The sequence below is a fragment of the Pezoporus wallicus genome, unplaced genomic scaffold (genome assembly GCF_028554395.1).
Source record: "Pezoporus wallicus isolate ANWC-B61680 ecotype Strahan unplaced genomic scaffold, APGP_CSIRO_Pwel_v1 contig_5542, whole genome shotgun sequence".
Taxonomy (NCBI): domain Eukaryota; kingdom Metazoa; phylum Chordata; class Aves; order Psittaciformes; family Psittacidae; genus Pezoporus; species Pezoporus wallicus.
This window is the reverse complement of record NW_026640165.1, coordinates 4,521,001-4,538,832: the sequence shown is the minus strand read 5'-3', so window position 1 is coordinate 4,538,832 and position 17,832 is coordinate 4,521,001. Positions and strand designations below refer to the sequence as shown.

The 17,832-nt window shown below is 38.3% G+C and overlaps 1 non-coding gene across 1 annotated transcript; it reads left to right on the top strand.

The window, feature by feature from the left end:
- The first annotated feature begins 16,551 nt into the window (after positions 1-16,551).
- Positions 16,552-16,633, top strand: TRNAL-AAG (transfer RNA leucine (anticodon AAG)). Its single transcript has one exon. It is a non-coding gene; the product is annotated as a tRNA-Leu (tRNA).
- Positions 16,634-17,832: the final 1,199 nt, after the last annotated feature.

The following is a 17,832-nucleotide window of genomic DNA, read 5'->3' as shown; positions in this document are numbered from 1 at the left end:
AGAAAGCGTATCTCACTGGGTTGCTTTGATTAGTTTTTGTATCATATTGTAAGGGACTTCCTACTTGGAATCTGTCCATAACCTCCTTCCTCATCTTTGTGTATCAGATCATCACACCACTGTCCACTGTTGTTATTAATAATGCCTTTGTTTCAGCAAAGATGAAAACCCTTATAGGACATCTGAACATGTCAAAACACCAGCACAATTAATGGAAATATATCCATGCTGTCACTATGTTTGTAACCAGTTTCCAGAAATTCACGACAATCTTGCAGCATATGGACCAGATGAAGAGTAGAATCAGGACTGTGAACTTCAGAAGAGCAAACTTTGAGTTGTTCAAGTAATTAGTGGATGGGATCCCCTGGAAAACTGCCCTTAGGGACAAAGTTGCTGAACACATCTGGCAGCACTTTAAGGACATTTTTCTTAAAGTACAAGAGCTCTTAGTTCTCACATGTAAAAAATCAAGCATGGAAGGAAGGAGACCAGTATGGCTTAATAAGAGCATCCTGGTCAAACTAAATTGTAAGAGGGAAATGCACAAGCAGTGAAACTGTGGACATCTACCTTGGGAATAATGTAGGGACACTGGAGGATGTGTAGGGAGCATGAAAGCTAAGGAACGGCTGAAGCTGAATTTGGTAAGGGATGAGAAGAATAATGAGGGTTTTCACAGGCAGGTTGGCCAGAAAAGAAAGATTACAGAAACTGCATAAATAAAACAGAGAGCCAGTAACAAATGGCATGGAGGTGACTGAGGTACTCAATAATCCTTTTGGCTCAGTTACTACTTCCTACACCTCAAGTCCCTGAACCCTCAAGACAGGGACTTGGAGAACGATTGTAGGAGAAGATCTGGTTTGAGACCACCTGAGGAACCTGAACATACCTATGTATACTAGGACCACTACTGTTTGATATCTTCATTAACAACATAGGCATGGGGATCTACTGCACCATCAGCAAATCTTCAGATGCCATCCAGAAACATCTTGACAAGATTGAGGGTTAGGCCCACGTGAACCTCATGAAGCTCAACAAGGCCAAGTGCGAGGTCCTGCAAAGTGGTTGGGGCAGTCCCCAGTATCAATAGAGATTGGGTGATGAATGGATTGAGAGCAGCTCTGTGGAGAAATATCTGGTGATACTGATGGATTCAAAGCTGGACATGAGCTATCAGTATATGCTTGCCATCCGGAAAACAAGCTGTATCCTGGGCTGCAACGTAAGAAGTGCAGCAGATAGAGGTGGGTGATTCTCCCCCATCCACTCTTGTGAGACCGCCACCTGGAGTACAGCATCCCCACTATAAGACATGCACCTGTTGGAGTGGGTCTAAAGGAAGCTCATTAAAATGGTCAGTGGGCTGGAACACCTCTCCTTTGAAGAAACATTAAGAGAATTTGGGTTGTTCAGCACGGAGAAGAGAAGGCTCCAGGGAGACCTTATTTCAGCCTTTCAATACTTAGAGGAGGCTTATAACAAAGATGGGGACAGACTTTAATAGGTACTTTGTGACAGGATGAGGGGCAATGGTTTTGAACCAAAAGTGAGTAGGTTTAGACTAGACATAAGGAAGAAATTTTTCACGATGAGGGTGGCAAGACACTGGAACAGGTTGCCCTGAGAGGTTGTGGTTGCCCCATCCCTGGCAATGTTCAAGGGTCAGGAGCCTTGTACAACCTAGTCTAGTGGAAGGTGTCCCTCATCATGGCAAGGGGGTTGGACTAGACAATCTTTAAGGTCCCTTCCAACCCTAACCATTCTATGATTCCATGATTCTATAATCAACAGTGAAGAATTTTCAGGATATTTCAGTCTTAATCCAGTACTCCATAAATGATGCACACTGCAGCTGACACCATAATATCACTACAATATATTATTGCAATAACATCAGCTGATTTTAAGGTGCTTTCTGCACACTGTAGGAGAATAGAAATGATATACAAGTAATATGCTGTAAAAAAATCAGAATTTCTAAAGATATTTAGGTTTATATTACTGAAAGTTGTTCTTTGGTGTGTGAACATACTTTATACTGTATTAAAATGATGTTACTGTTGGGAATGGGACCATGGAAATCCACAACCACATGCTGTAACTTTTAAATCATATTTCCACTCCTCTTACCTTTTCCTGCCTCAGTGGCTTTTGTATTCCTGTCTGCCCAGTGTCCTAGCTTTATCAGCAGACATGGACCACATTTTTAGCTAAAGAATTAATCTATGTGATGGTTAAGGAACTCTCATTACAAGTACTGTCTCCAAGAAGTTATGAATTATTTAGGACCAATTTCCTACTTACAATATCAAACAAAGCTTGGGATGCTGGCCAGTGCCTAATGAAATTGAAGTGTTTCAGTAGTTACTGGATAAACAGCTTTTGTGAATTTCTTTGTATTTTGTAGCTTGATGTTTACATCCTGACTAAACCCAGATCTGTTTCCATGACATAAAGACAGAAAATTCTAGGGAAAAGAATGTACTTTAGTTAAATGTAGAAAAGAAATCAAATCTGAGGATCAATAGTCTACAAATACAATTCTATTTCTATCTTTTTTTGTTTAGTGTTCAAAAAATGCTATCACTCTCATGTGATGCACATTTAGGTCAGAAGTTTTCCGTATTTAAGTGTTTGAATTTTGTGCAGAATGAGAGACTTGTCCTTGTTGCAGAGAGGATAGGAAGGTCAGGACTGGCAGAAAGGTAGGATGCATGGAAATAAGAATGAGAGAGAGTGAAAAGCTTGACGGAAAGGATCTGTGCTGAGAGATGAAAGTCTAAATTTATAAAATAGAGCAATAAATCTGTTAGACTTGAAATGAGGAAATAAGGCAGGGGGGCTACAAAGAGGTCTCCTACAGTGTGGTGTCATCCTTACTGAAATGATTGTGGTGAACTGTGTGAAATGAGGTTTGAACCACTCTAGGAGTTAATTTTTTGGAGACTCTGGAAACCTGGGAGGATACAACTCAATATTAAATCAAACCTGTAATGGTGTTCCAAGTTCATTCAAGAAATATATAAGTGAAATATTTCAAAGCTGATTAATTTTCTTGAGTACTGCATTCTCTTAGAGGAGTTGGTAGCTTGATTATATGCTTCAATCCAGGATGAAAATTAATTTGAAATATTAATATTTTCCACAGGTTCTGTAAGTTTAAATCCAGATCTTTAGTTGTGGTCCTGATTATAGACATGGAAAAGGTAAGAAGGCTGATACTGAGAAAAGGAAGCTAATTTCTAGAGAATGGATGGTTCACCTTTAGTGAACATGTACTGATAAAGGAAGGTAGCAGGTTACTTTGAATTCATAATTAGTTCCATAGGTTCAACAATATGGAAACAAACCTTACTGTGTTAATAAAAAAGAGTAATGGAAGGTAGCTGGATTTTGGTTGATTTGTGGAAACTCTATGTCTAGGGACTGGATAAGGAATTTTATATCTGCACAAGCACTGGGAATGTTTAGATTTGTACTCAAACTTTGCCACTGTTACCAGTTTCTATTTAGAGCTGTATGTAGTTCTGCCCCCTGCAATTGTGACATTCCAGCTTGTGTTGTAATCTTCAGAGCTAAAACTACACAAGGGAGAAAAAAGTAGCAGATGGAGTCATGTCACATACACTGAATACTGCAGGAAAGGCAGCCAGATCACAGATCAGGGGAAAGATCAGTTTTTGTCACTAAGCAGCAGAAGAAAAAATGAATCGCAGATAGAAAGGGATTAATTTCTAAGGGACCAGCTATTAAATGTAGCATGGAAATTGGACTCTATCAGAAGTTTGCAGAATTTAACTTGACAAACTGTATGCAGCAGTGAATTATTACTTTAAACTCATAATCCAAGGCTTTAATGAGGGAATAGAGAAGATAGAAATTAATTAATCAGCAAGCTAAGCTGAGACCAATATTCACATTTAGATGCCTAGTGAAGAGAAGTAAGGACACCAAAAGGACTTACATAAATTATAGGTCACTGGAGATAACAGCACTCAAATCTGTGAAGGTCTCAAAGTTAAATGCAGAAGTGGTGTAACAAGATAAATAACAAGTGTTTAATGATAGCAGAAAAACAATAACAACCTACAATCAGATGGATAATAAATTATAGACAGATGGTAGTTGAAATCTGCAAATATTTCACTGTCCCATCTGTCTTCATCCATTTTTATAATTTTAAATTGGATTCCAAAAAAATGCATTTATCCCCTTCTTTTTTTTTTTTTTCCAAAATTCATTATTAACATCATGTTGTGTGAATCTGTCTCATGGTTTGTTACGATACATCACCAACAGACCTTCATATTATGAATTTGCAGCACTGGAAAAAAGCCAGGGTACTTTTGTGTTTGTACATTTTTGTCTTAAAAAATTCTGTTAAATGAAACTTCCTTTGTAAAGAGCATTTTTATTGCAGAAAACATATTGGAAGTTTCACCTCAGTCAAGCAATAGTATGACTTTGAAAGTACAGTAGATTTTACTGCCCAAATAAATATGTTGTGCAAACATAGTAGATTCCTTGACAAGCATATAACATTCAAGGACAAAGTGTGTATTCATGTTCATTTAGTGATGTTATTAAAATTAACAATAGGTATTTAACTTCATGGCTCATGAATGGAGAACAAGAATTTTTCTGACTTGTGATTAAAGCACAATTTCTCTCTCAAAAGGCCAATATGAAACTTGGTATTTTTTTAACATTTTCTTTTTTATGCTTTTGTATACATTGTTGTTCTCAGCTTGAGGATGCTGAAAAATCTCTCTTAACCTGACTCTTAGTTAAAAATAAAAGGAAAAAAACCCCATACACTTTCTAAGAGCTTGTACAAGGGGATAAAACAGTAGGAGTGAGTATTTTCTTTGTAATACCACTCTCCTTAGCAGGCAGAAGAGGAAGGAAAGAGAAAACTTCAACTCATTTGAAACAGGCTGTCCATCAAAGACACCTGCAGTTCCTCAGATGTAATCATTCATCACCACCATCCTACTAGAGGAGAAAAAGGGTTTTATAAGCAACTTAATGAGCTTAATTCCCAAATCTGACAGAGTTTACCCCACTCAGCTGAGCTCTGAAATCTTGGTCTTAAATTTAACAGCACTATAAAATTCTACCTTTTTGTGAAGTGTGGGTGGGGATTGGGAAACAAAATTGAGAGGGTATCTTTTTAATTCCTGTAGTATTCAAAGGTAGTAGGTAAAGTTAAGGGTCAGTGTTCTTTGATTTATACACTCATGCCAAACTAATATGCTAATATCTTATTTAAATCAAGATTTATGAATTTGCCTACTGTAGTGCTCTATATCCCATTGAGATCTTCACTGCCTCAATCTTCTGTGTTCTCCTTGTGCTTCAGTTTCAAGGGCTTTTTAACCTCTGGAAAAATTTATTATGTGCCTTCCAGATGGAAAAGGCTAAAAAAAAATAAAGGTAGTTTATCATAACATATCTAAAAGAATTATTAACTTTTTACATGCTAGACACAAGACAAAATCTTTGGTAATCATATGCCAAAGAAATATGGTGAACTAATTTTTTTTCCTTGAGAGATTTAACTACATGTTAATGGACATCTAATAAATGTTCACAAAGGTATTAAACAGTACAAAATAATCAATAAGGAGATGACATCTGTGGGTAGATTTTTTTCCCACTGATTAGCTTGCTTTTTTTTTTTTTCCTTAGAAAATAAAATGTTTCTGACTTTAAAAAATAAATGCTAGGTAGGAATGAATGATAGTACACTTCTGATGTAGTTTCAGTTGTAATATTTTAGCAGAAACATCTTGATTTGGTGAAAGTAGTGTCCCAGAGAATTCAGGACAGTGACAACATATGCATGTCAGCTCTGAGGAGCAGTCACCCCATGGTATAGGGAAACAGGTATAAATAAATTTGCTGAGGAAGTCTGAAAAGAGCCCGAAACTGAACAAAACCCCTGTGTATTCAGTTAGGGCTAGTTTGAAAAAAAAAAAAATCAGTTATATTTTCTTATATATTATTGTGTGGAGTTCTGGTGTCCTCAACATAAAAAGGACATGGAACTCTTGGAATAAGTTCAGGGGAGTGCCACGTGGATGATCAGAGGACTGGAGCACCTCCCGTATGAAGATAGGCTGAGAAAGTTGGGGATGTTGAGCCTGGAGAAGAGAAGGCTGCGTGGAGACCTCATAGCAGCCTTCCAGTATCTGAAGGGGGGCTATAGGGATGCTGGGGAGGTACTCTTCATTAGGGACTGTAGTGACAGGACAAGGGGTAACAGGTTAAAACTTAAACAGGAGAAGTTTGAATTGGATATGAGGAAGAAGTTCTTTACTGTAAGGGTGGTGAAGCACTGGAATGGGTTGCCCAGGGAATTTGTGAATGGTCCATCCCTGGCAGTGCTCAAGGCCAGGTTGGACAGAGCCTTGGGTGACATGGTTCAGTGTGAGGTGTCCCTGCCCATGGCAAGGGGGTTGGAACTAGATGATCTTAAGGTCCTTTCCAACCCTAACTATTCTATGATTCTATTCTATCAACAATTCACAAGATGCAACTCCAGTAAATGAAACCTTTAGAAATAAAGCAGCCTACTTGCAAAGGATTTGACAGACACATAAAAAGAACCAGATCTCAAATGGTGTCGTGGTTTAAACCCAGTCAGGTAATTCGTTCACTCACTTCCCCCCCTTTCTTGCCCTCCCCCTGCTCCCAGAGGGACGGAGAGGAGAATCGAAAAGAATGCAACTCCCACCGGTTGAGATAAGAACAGTTTAGTAACTAAGGTATAACACAGATCACTACTGCTACCATCAAGGATAATAATGATAAAGGAAATAACAAGGGAAGAGAATACAACACCTCACCACCCGCTGACCGATAACTCGGCCCCCAAGCCCGACCAAGCTCCGACCGATACCTCCTCCAACCCTGCAGTCTCCCAGCCCTTCCGGCTAACCCCCAGTTACATCCTGGGCATGACGCGCTGTGGTATGGAATACCTCTTTGGTCAGTTTGGGTCAGGTGTCCTGTCTCTGCTTCCTCTCAGCTTCCCCTCCTCCCTGGCAGAGCATGAGGCTCACAAAGTCCTTGGCCAAACCAAAACATCGCTATCAGCTCTGTTCCCAGGCCGAAAGTCAAAACACTGCACTGCACTAGCTACCAAGAAGGAGAAACATGACTGCTACTGCTGAACCCAGGACAAAAGGTAAGATGGCTTTAGGAGAACTGCAAACCATTGAAAACTCAGATGACGATCTAAGAATCTTGAAACTGTGGTAAATTGAAAAGACTTATGAAACCCATTGGAGAGATGGCAAGGAGACTTGTTTTAGAGGGCTTTTAATGAATCTGGTAATGAAAAAGGGGAGTTAATTTTGAAGGCTTTAGTTGAATTCTTATATACTGTTCTGAATAATGAAAGATGGAAAGTTAATTTGGAGTTGGTTCAGAAATGGATTGGAAGATACCATTTGAATAAGTTTGGCGTAAGATGGTCAATCAATATTTTCCTGTTGACATGTTCTGTGATCTGAAGTTTCAAAATCTGTTTAGCTGAATTGTGTAATCTTGTTGAGTATTTTGTTAATTTTTGAGATATAATTTGAAATATGTAGATACTCATTTTTCAGTGTTACTTTCAATTTTGCATGTTTCAAAATAAGTGCTGACTTAAGGCTCTGGATGTTTTGGCTTATGTCTCTGCAGTTTAAATTCATTTACCTATTTGTTTCCTTGCTGTAAAAGGCATCTGACTTGTGTGCATGTTAGTTCATCATAGTCACTTAATAACACTAATTTGGTTTATATATTTCACCATAAGCTATGCTATTTTGGTACAGCACTCCATTTCACACCCTTCTTTCTCTGCAATAGAAGTCTATATTCTGTCTCATTGTCTTTCAGTATATGAAAGATTAGTTAGGATTTAACAGAAGATGTCAGTCTTTCTCCTTACCTCTTTGTTTAATGTCCATCTTAATAATACTGTTCTTACTTATATGAAGAACATTTCCTTGAAAGATTTTCCAGTTTTTGCTATACTTCTCATTTTTGATGATGACAAACCTCTATTCATTATTTCATTACCAACACTTCCCTTTCGTCACTCGCTCTCTTGCCATGGGAAGATCTATGATCATTCCTTTCGACTGAGAGGAATACTTTAGATAATATTTTGAAATATCTTTTTCTGGTTTAAGTTGCAAATTAGGCTTCTTTTCTGTGTACATGAGCTCCTCATAAATCTTATTTAAAATTCATGTTTTATGTCAAGAGGGCAAAATTAAAACTTCTTTGACCTGCATTTTTATGTATATCTATATATATTATATTATACATAAAAATATATATATTTTATATATATATTTTTTTTTTCCAACAAGCTTAGTAAATAGCAGGGTTTGGTTTTTTTTTGGGGGGTGGGATTCTTTTTTTCTTTTTCTTTTTAATGCATCTACATGCAGTGATTTAGATGCTCTTCTAATTTTCTGATTTGATGCTGCCAGACAGTAATAATGATTGCACACCAGGTATTTTGATTTATTTTCTTTCTTTTATTCTACTTTTCAGATAAACTGGTGAACCAGTTTGTTGAATTCTGGTATGGTGGAATGCTATGTTGTAAATAGAACAATTCATCTTTTTCTCATTTCATCTGCTGCAACTTTGCAACAAGATTTACTCAGTTTTGAGATGGCAGGAATAGGCAGAGACAGAATGGCATTTTTAACATCATTTATGCACTTTCCACTCCTATCATTCCTGAAACTGAACATGTATGACAAAACAGTTCATTGACTAATGCCATGTATTTATATTTATAGTCTGTTTGTGTTTAAAATAAAAGTCTCAATACTTTGATTCTTAGAAATTCTTTTTTTTTTTTTTTTTTCATATTAGTCTTCTGGGTTTTAATTTATGTTTGAAATAGTAATCAATCTTCATTATAGAAATATAGATGAATTATATTTCCTCTTTTAACAGAGCAAAGAGTATTAAATTATTTCCTACAAATGCTTTAAAGAGTAGTTTTCTCATTCTTTACAGACTTTGAAGGATAACAAGAGGCCTAGCTTTTAGGAGCCAAATGTGGGCTGCACAGCCTTGCTCCAAACATGATAGTTCTGAACTACACCATGGCTTTTCTTTATGTTTCTAAAAAAAAGCTTTCAAATACAATCAAAATATGAATAAGTGTAAAGATTTCCGTATAATGTGATCCCCATCAAGTAAAAATAAGATTTCCCTTCCAATTTATAAAAGAAGTATTAATAAAGATAATCAACTTGTGCAAGTCAATATAGTTTTTGTGCCATGCACAGGTAATCTTCCAGATTACTGGTCACAGAATATGATAGACAGCAAACACATAAATGCTGGTAGAGTTACATGAAATGTAACGTGACAGCTTGATTTCTGGAAAAGTTACATTCCATGCACACCCTCCTCCCCCCCCCCCCCAAACCTAAGGTTTTTGAAAATACTGAGAACAAATCTGAAAATAAAACAAGCAGAGATAATTGTGATTTTTGAAAAAAAAAATAGCTTGTTTGGAAAATAGTCATCAATCAAGAATCAAAATTAAATGACACAGACAAAATGAAAGATGCAAGAATTTGAACTCTATTGTTGAAATACTTACAATACCTTTCAATCCCCTAAATATCTGTAAAGTTCTTATTCATCAGTGTAACTTCTCTTTCTCAGGTTTCGATTCCTTTCCACTCATGCCATATTTGAAACCACAAAGCAACTGCAGCTTACCTTACTTCTGATTAAGAGTGCAACATATATCAATATTTAATTCTACCATATTACCATTTCCTTTCAAAATAATCCTTTTAACACTCTCAATATGCTTTTGCTCACAAGATAGAGTCTTATTTTGAGCAGCCTATCTGCCAATGCAATTCAATGGATCACCTTCAGAACAACGCTGGCATCAAAAAAAGCAAGATAAGATATTTTCTTTTCTGTGTCTATGCAGATGGCACTTGCATGATAAGGATTTTTTTTTTGTGAGCAAAGGGATAGTTAGTTTAAACCTTGCTCTCATGATAGTGTTTCAAGACTAGCAAATTTAGTAATGTTCACCAGAGAACAAGCTATCCAGTGGGAGCTGAATTCCATCAAGAAAGTCTTCTGAAATAGCCTGTCAATGTTTCTTCAAGAATCATCAAGCACTTGAAATCTCTTATCTGTATTGGACACTTTTAGATGCTCTATTGTAATTAACCTGTGGGCCAGACACATAAGTGTAGATCTGTCTTATGTTCTGCAGTACTTCATATTAAATGCTTTTAATGTTTTCTGAATACCTAAAAATTTAGCACAGATCTTCCTGTTAACTTCCTTGTTAACACTTCACATCTTTTTTAGTACATACAGCAAACCAAGATGGAGTAATTAAGACTCTCAGAAGTAACAATTAGCACTCTCTGTTACACTAACCAACAAGGCATGGGCCTGTTGGAATGGGTCTAGAGGAGGGCTGCAAAAATTATCAGAGGGATAGAAGACCCTGTGAGGAAAGGCTGAGAGGGTTGGACTTGTTCAGCCTGGAGAAGAGAAGGCTCCAGGAAGACCTCACTGTGGCCTTTCAGTACATAAAGGGGGCTTATTAAAAATACGTGGATAGAACTTTTAGTACGACCTGTTGCAATAGGAGAAGACCTAAAGGAGAGCAGGTTCAGACTAGATATACGTAAAACATTTTTTATGATGAGCAGGTTGTCCAGAGAAGTTGTATATGCCCCATTCCTGGAAACATTCAAGGTCAGGTTGGACTGGGTTCTGAGCAGCCTGATCTGGTTGAAGATGTCCCTACTCATTGCGGGGGGAAATAGACAACCTTTAAAGGTCCTTTCCAACTCAACACATTCTATGATTCTATGAATATAGGGACACAAGCATTTATTTTGGATATTTTCTCAAACAGCAACATTTTGTGTTTCGAATTAACGCATACTGAAGGTAATGATTTTGAGTTTAGTAACATTGAATTATCTTCTAACAATTTATCTAATTCCTTTCTGAAATCATGTAACCATTCAGTTATCAACCATCATGTGGAAAAGAATCATAGAATCATAGAATAGTTCGGGTTGGAAAGGACCTTAAGATCATCTAGTTCCAACCCCTCTGCCATGGGCAGGGACACCTCACACTGAACCATGTCACCCAAGGCTCTGTCCAACCTGGCCTTGAGCACCACCAGGGATGGAGCATTCATAACTTCCCTGGGCAACCCATTCCAGTGCTTCACCACCCTCACAGTAAAGAACTTCTTCCTCATATCCAATTCAAACTTCCCCTGCATAAGTTTGAACCCATTACCCCTTGTCCTATCACTACAGTCCCTAATGAAGAGTCCCTCCCCAGCATCCCTATAGCCCCCCTTCAGATACTGGAAGGCTGCTATGAGGTCTCCACGCAGCCTTTTCTTCTCCAGGCTGAACAGCCCCAACTTCCTCAGCTTATCTTCATACGGGAGGTGCTCCAGTCCCTTGATCATCCTTGTGGCCCTCCTCTGGACTTGTTCCAACAGTTCCATGTCCTTTTTATGTTGAGGACACCAAAACTGCACACAATACTCCAAGTGAGGTCTCACAAGAGCAGAGTAGAGGAGTAGGATCACCTCCTTCGACCTGCTGGTCACATTCCTTTTGATACAGCCCAGGATACCATTGGCTTTCTGGTCTGCGAGTGCACACTGAAGCTGCCTCATGTTCATTTTCTCATCAGCCAGCACCCCTAAGTCCTTCTCCACAGGGCTGCTCTGAATCTCTTCTCTGCCCAACCTGTAGCTGTGCCTGGGATTGCTCTGACTCAGCTGTAGGACCTTGCACTTGGCACGGTTAAACTTCATCAGGCTGGCATCAGCCCACCTCACAAGCGTGTGGAGGTCCCTCTGGATGGCATTCCTTCCCTCCAGCGTATCAACAGAACCACTCAGTTTGGTGTCATCAGCAAACTTGCTGAGAGCTCACTCAATCCCACTGTCCATGTCATCAGCAAAGATGTTAAATAAGACCAGTCCCAACAGCGATCCCTGAGGGACAACACTTGTTACTGGTCTCCAGCTGGACATTGAGCCATTGACCACAACTCTTTGTGTGTGGCCATCCAGCCAACTTTTTATCCACTGAGTGGTCCATCCATCAAATTGATGTCTCTCCAATTTAGAGACAAGGATGTCGTGTGGGACAGTGTTGAATGCTTTGCACAAGTCCAGGTAGATGACATCAACTGCTCTACCCCTGTCCATCAGTTCTGTAGCCCCATCATAGAAGGCCACCAAATTGGCCAGGCAGGATTTCCCCTTAGTGAAGCCATGCTGGCTGTCACCAAGCACCTTGTTGTTTTTCATGTGCCTTAGCATGCCTTTTAGGAGAATCTGCTCCAAGATTTTGCCAGGCACAGAGATGAGACTGACTGGTCTGTAGTTCCCAGGTCATCCATTTTCCCTTCTTGAAAATGGGGGTTATATTTCCCTTTTTCCAGATGTCAGGAACTTCACCTGACTGCCATGATTTTTCAAATATGATGTCCAGTGGCTTAGCAACTTCATTCACCAGCTCCTTCAGGATATGTGGATGGATTTCATCAGGTCTCATGGACTTGTGTAGGTTCAAGTTCTTAAGATGGTCTCGAGCCAAATCCTCTCCTACAGTGGGCCTAAGGTCTTAATTCGCACCATCCCTGCATCTGCCTTCCTAGCACTTCATTACTTAATCATCATCATGTGAAGAATTCTCCTTTCTTATTTTGAAACTGCCACTTAATTTGTTCCCTTTCTCAAATAAGAACTTTATACTCTGCTCACTTATGGACTGCTATTGTATAGACTTCTATCACATCTTTTTTTCATTCTTACGAGTCTATCTAGCTTTTATTTCTGTGGAAATTCCCTGGAATTAACCTTACCAGGTCAGTGGAATGTTAATAGCCAGATGGTAGCTTCTGGAAGTGTAATTTTCAAGCACTTCCAGTTCTTGTGAATCATGTTCTTTCTTCCCTCTCCCTATGCAATGACATTTCTATGTTCTCATCCTGGCCTACTGCTGTTGCCCTTAAACACCCTTAAACACTTTTATCTTTTGTTTCTGTTTATAGAAAGCAGTCATTGCAAGGAGCAAGCCCAAAAGGGCAATGTGATTCTTGGTGTACACAATTCTGCGTCCTTTCAAGCACATTTTACTGAGCAGAAATAAAACCAGTCTCTTCCTCTTCCTTCTCTTTTTAACACGGATCACTTCAAAACAAATCCCATTGATTAATATGTCATGGCTTTACTTACAAAGTTGCTTCTATACTAGCTTGCCTGGAAACTGGCCCTCTGCTTCATCCTGAAAAAATACTCACCTCTCACTGTCTCAGACTTCTTTTAAAACTGTGTATCTGCCAAGCAGCAGGGGAAAAAAGAAGACTGTTGGGGAGTCCATCTGTCAGGTGGTAGTGTTAAAATTAAGTTTCTATATAAAAGTAAAGCCTTTCTTCCCTGGTAAAGGGTAGGTGCTCTGAATGTTCAGAAAAAACATCAAATTTATTTTCTTTTCTGTGTAAGGCTGGCATTACTAGCTTTTTGATATGGTTATCTCTTGTTTTGTTTTAGATTTTCTTTTGTTGTTTTATTATTTTTAAAGTGCTTGTGTGGTTTTTAAAACCTGTGGCAGACATTTGATGCTTCACAAGTCACTCACCCAGTTCTGGGAAAGCAATTCATAGCATGCTAAACTAGGTATCAATGCTCTATATACACTGAATGCATAGCAATAAAGTTCTGTCATGCAGCTTGTTTGAATTAGCATGCAGCATCTGAGACTTTCCAGCAGAGACTGGTATCTCCCCAGCACAGAGGTTACATTCTGCTAGCAAGAAGATTCAGTCTGGCAGAGTCCTAACACCACTTTCAGACCTGAAGTACCCAGCACCTCCCTAGGAATGGGTTTTTAGTTGTCTACTTCTGCTCTCATAGTTTTTGGTCTTTAATTCAGTGATATTTCCAATTTAAAATAGATGGAAGGCCCTAGGAGTTGATATTGACAAAAAACTACCTGAAATATTGAGTATTTCAAGATCTTAGGGATGTGAGATTTATTTTTCCTGAATTTGTTTCCTGAATTTAGATTTCTAATTTTCACCTGCAGTACCACTGGCTGTCTAAAGGTTTTGCTGCATCCCTGCCCAGCTGTTCTTAGAAACGTAGAGGAATAGTATGCAATCTTTACCGGTGACTTTAGGCATCTACATCGATAAAAACTTTCAGTGTTTCACTTGTGTAAAATATGGGTATCTTTTCAAAAGCATTTCCTCTCCCCACTTTCATGACAATTGGTCTTTTTATTATCTGAATTGTTATGCTATAGAGGTATTCATCTTTTTGCTACATCTGAAAAAAAACCAGAAACTTTACATCTGACTTCTATTTATTCCCATCAACATAGCTGCTTTCTTTTTCTAGAAGGAAAAATTGAACTTCCAGAACTCTTGCTAGCCATAAAGCTGCTGAAGCAAGGTCAGGCATTTCAATATGAAGAGAAAATGTTAATAAATGGGGACCATTGTCCCAGACTCAAAAATTTATGCCCTACATCAATATGGAATCATTCTCTTCTTGGTTAAATTCATCTAGTAATTTCTGACTAGATGCCTTCATTGCCTAAGGATATATTTCTTTACAGTTAAATAGCACTAGCTGTGCATTTTGATAGCAGAAATGCAGACTACAATTTATAACCTACACAATAATAAGTGAATAGAAATTTGCCCCTTGGAAGAAGTGCTACAGAGTATATAAAAATACAATATTCTGTTTCAACTACTTGGGCTGAATAGTATTGGAAGAAACACCAATTGGAATTCAAATGCCATTTCCAAGCTTCTTCATTATTGTTGCTCTAAGAACATAAAACCAATGATGTATTGGCAGTCAAGACAATTCAAGATAAAAACAATGCTGCAAAAACCTTGAGATGATCAAAGTAAATTTTGAAAGCATATAATTCTCTGTATTTTGTGCAGTTCTAGATACTTTACTGTAACCAATATCTTTCCCATGGCACTAGTAATTAAAGGAACACACAAATAAAATGAAAACTTCCCCCCAAATTTTACTATTTAATAGAAATCTCTGAGGCCATTGGAACTTTGGATCTCCATCAACACTCCTTCCAAGAACTCTGTGTAATAAAACAATGAAAAACGGAAAAAAAAAAAAAAAATTTTTCTTGCAAATGTTTATATAAAAATTATATTTCCAGAAAATAAAATTTCTTTAAAAATAGAATTAAAATACTTTTTGATGGGTGTTGTGATTCACAAGAAGTGAAATAATTCTGGACTGTCTAGGAAAAGAGAAATCATATTGCAATGATTGATTTGGCAAGACTGTAGTGGGCAAACAATTTGCAAGAGCTCCTCAGAAAGAACTGCAATAAGATTAAAAGAGCTATAATGATCCTTAACTCCATGTAGAGGAAGTAGCAAGTAGGAAGATGTTTTTACCTCTTCCTGCAGGTATAGAAACAAACCTATAGGGGAATACTACATAAATACTAGAGTACTGCAGTTCTAATGCCATATTTTACAATGGATGGAAACGCTGAAAAATTGTGGAACATCAGAAACCTTCAGAGACACAAAAAATAATTAATGTTAATTGAGAGCCTTTAAGAGATCTATGTACTTATTAAAAAAAAAAGGATTGAGGTGTTGTTTAATCACAGCTTCTAACTGACTTTGCAGGGAGAAAGTGCAAGATATTAAAAAACTGTTTAATGTAGCAAAAAACAACACTATGGGAACCAAAGATGTAAGAATTAAGACAGACGAAGTGAAATTCCTTATCAGACACATACTTTTTGTGTATAGGATGAATATCTACTAAAGCCAAGCCTGAAGGCAAGGTTAGAGTCCCCATATCTCAATGTCAACAAAGTCAAACTATGTGCTTCTGTGGAAAATCCCTGTCAGTGGGTCACAGTTGTGGCCTTGAAATTGAAATGAGCCTACATGATCAGTCATAATCACTTCTGTCCTTAAAAACAATCCTTCCCTATCATTTGCAGTTCTACCTGGTGTTATGAAATACTATTTTCTTCCTTTACTTTTTGTTTATTCATAGATTTAGATTAAGTGTAAGAAAGAAGTATTCTACTGCGAGAGTGGTGAGGCACTGGGATAGGTTGCTCTTAGAATACATGATACACACTGCAACAACTGTATTTGTATGAAAGAACAGATATTTCATTGCCCAAGACTCACTATGCTTCAAAAATATGAAAATAGAAAGTTGAATGCAAAGTCAGCACTCATTACTCCTAAAATTATACCATCACCCTTTCTTTTCTTGGGAAGGGGTCACAGGTTCATAGGCAAGGAGATATTTGTAGAACTTTCCAGCTGATGTTCCCTGATAGCGGATGAGTGGACCAGAATATGTGGTCCACTGCAGGGAGCAGCTACCTCTTACTCTAGGAGGAGCCATTTAAAACATCCTGTAACAAGCTGAATTGTGGTTGGGGGATACAGTTGGTGGACATTGAATACTATCAAGGTAGTGTGGCCGAGCGGTCTAAGGTGCTGGATTAAGGCTCCAGTCTCTTCGGAGGTGTGGGTTCAAATCCCACCACTGCCAGGAATGTTTTCTAGGACAGAGTAATATTGGATGCAAATAAAAACTGGGAGCGGAGTGTCTGAGAATGCTCAGAAACCTGCGGAAATAGATCTAGGTGTTGACAGTAAGCTCAACAGGGGTCAGCAAGAGAGTTAACTGCATCTTGGGCTGCAACAAACTCAGTGTAACAGTTAAAAGAGGTAATTATCCACTTTATGTAGCTTGAGAGAAGGAGCCTGAGGGGACACCTCATTGCTTTCTACACCTTTCTGAGGAGAGGAAGTGGAGAGGGAGGTAGTGATCTCTTTTCTCCAGTATGCAGTAAATAAGACAACTGGGAAAGGTTCAAAGATGTGCCAGGGGAGGTTTATCCTGGACATTAAGGGTGCTCTAACACTGGAACAGGGTCCTTCCTTCCCCTTCCCTTCCCTTCAGTTCATTCTATTCCTTTCTGAATTTTGAAGCAAACCCATCAACTCAGGGTTACTATCAGCTTCCAAATGCAGATGTCACAAGTGAAGAATGGGGTTGATTGAAGAATAGGGTAACTTCAAGGCTTTGTTACCAACTATAGAGATAAGGAAATGGCTAAGATAAGCATTGTTCAAGAACTGGCCAGAACTAGCCTGGTGGTTACTGACATGTCAATGATCCTAAAACGAAGTGATGAAGAGGATAATAATGAAGAAATAACCACCAGAGGTCCCAAAGCCCATTACCACATATTAGTGTGCATGCAGGAGGAATTCTAGAAGTATGATGTAATGTATAAGTAACTCAATGAATATGTATGTAATCTAATGGCTATGTATGCTTTAAGGACAATATAATCACAGCCTGGTTGATGCTTGGATGACAAATGCTAGGAAGAGTTATCCTCCGTGTCTCCAGGTGCCGCAATAAAGAATATCTGTTTGTCAACTTCAACTTTGTTGGTGACTTCCTGGAGATTTCTCCAAATTACCTGTAACTTTCTTCCCATACCTATATGCCAAGTCAATCAAAGAAATCTGATCTTCCTGCTGAATCACTCCATATTTCAAACACTGAGCTGTCTTTGCAGGAATCACTGGAATTGTTCCCTGTTAATGTGCAATAGTATGCTCATACAGGCTTAAATACCTTCTTTTACAGCCACTTGATCTTAAAATATGGCTGAGTGACACAGAGCACTTGGTGATTAAAACTGCAGCAAATGTGCTAACCTTCCTTCTACTGCT